The sequence below is a fragment of the Pinus tabuliformis genome, chromosome 1_2 (assembly GCF_031772625.1).
Source record: "Pinus tabuliformis cultivar Carrire ecotype Pingquan chromosome 1_2, CPIR1, whole genome shotgun sequence".
Lineage (NCBI taxonomy): Eukaryota > Viridiplantae > Streptophyta > Pinopsida > Pinales > Pinaceae > Pinus > Pinus tabuliformis.
Window position 1 is genome coordinate 743,647,594 of NC_142298.1, and position 1,935 is coordinate 743,649,528.

Here is a 1,935-nt window from a genome sequence, read left to right on the forward strand (position 1 = left end):
GACTAATCGTTCTGGGAAGGGAGGAGAGGGTGTATTTGCTTGATGATGAGTCTGCTCCTTATTTGCACCCTCTTGTTGTAACGGCTGTTCTATTGGTAACTAATGTTCAATGTGAACTGTTTTATCTCCCTCTGTTTCTATTATACGCCCAGATATTAACTGAATATCATTGCACTCCCTCAGTTCAGGTCCGATTTCTGCTGATTCTATAATTTGGAGGGATTGGACCGGCCTATTATTAGGATTAGGATTGGGTTGGGCTGGGAGTTGCGGTCTCAGATTAGACTGGGGATTTTGTTGCAAAGCTGGCAGAGTCGGTTGAGGGAGCGGAATAGTTCCTGTTGGCTGATATGTCGATCTTGGCCAATTTGTCTACCAGGGTGAACTTTGTGAAGTAGGGGGGGTCCATTGTGGAGGGTATGAGCTATTCTACCAATATGGTGGGGCGTAAGGAAAATTCGGCCAACCAAATTGGCTTGGCTGATTCATCCATGGATTTGGAGAAGGAAATGGTTGTGATGTCCAGTTCGGGAATAGGGGTTGAGATTGGTTTTGCCACATACTATATTGCTGAGCGTTATACTGTGGAGGCTGAAAAGAAGAAGTTGGGTCTAAAAACATACTTGATTGCCTTGGTTGCCATTGGCGACGCTGGTTAATGAAGTATGCTGATTCTGGCTCTTCTTCTGCTTCCTTATATACTGCTTTCAATCCAGGAAGTGAGGGGCAACTTTCAGTAAGGTGATCTTTTGTACAGATAGCACATGTTTGAACTGCTTCCAGCGGACATTCCTTGTGGCTATGTTTTCTTCTACATCGGGGGTAGAAGATCGCCAAATTCTGTTCTGCCTCTATCTGCTTCTGTTTAGCCTGCACAATATCAAGTTGTGTAGTCAATGTCCCCAGGATATCAGTTTTAAAATTTTCTAATAAATTCCCAAGTTCTACACGTGTTACTCCTTCTGTTGATATTTTGTTATCTCTGACAAACCGATCATATTCTATTGGTTTTATCCTCGTGCTACCTCTCGAGCTCCTGATACATAAATCAATGATGTCAACAAAATTTTCTTGATAAATATCCCCTTTTCCCATGATATTTAATGCTTCAATCCATTGTTCCTTCATGCCTCTAATCAATGCTGTTTTTAACACATTATCAGGCAGAGGTAGTGATGCATATGGAGATCTTTGCAAATTATACTGAAAACGTTCTACATATTCTTCTAGTGTTTCGTTTGGTCTAGCTGTCATCTGAAATATTTCATCTTTCAGTTCTCTAGACCTACAATAATCTTGATATTTCTTTAGCCAAGATTCTTTCATTTGCTCCCAGTTATTTATAACCCCACCACCTAAACCCATAAACCATCTTAAATCTGCTCCTTTCAAAGTGGAGGGGAACAACTTTAATTTCTGGGGGTCAGTGGTGTAATCATATCCCCTGCATAATACATCAAATTCAAATAAGAATGCATCAGGGTCCTCTGATGTAAGTCCATGAAATGTAGGAATGTGTTGAAGGGGAATTGCTTTCATAGGAGAATTTGCTGCGGAATCCACTATAGGATATTGTAATGTAGAAGTTTGAGTGTTTGGCTGATTCTGTGCCATGGGATCAAATATGTGCCAGTAACCTTCCGGGATCTCTAAGAGGGTGTTCTTAGGCAGAGAAGGAATGGCCTTAACAGGGATTGTTTTAGTAGCACTTCCTTTGTCTGGAATAACGAGAGTCCCTGTTGCTTGAGGAGATTGAATCCCTTCAACAATGATTTTTACAGCGCTTCCTTTATCTGGGCTTTTTAATGGATGAATTATCCTAGGAGGAGATCTTGGCTCCTCAACTTCCCCTGTTTCCCCTTCTCCTTCACAAAGATTACTTAGATTCCCTTCCTGCAGTCGTTCTGGAATAGAATTTTCAATTTCTTGAAAGTC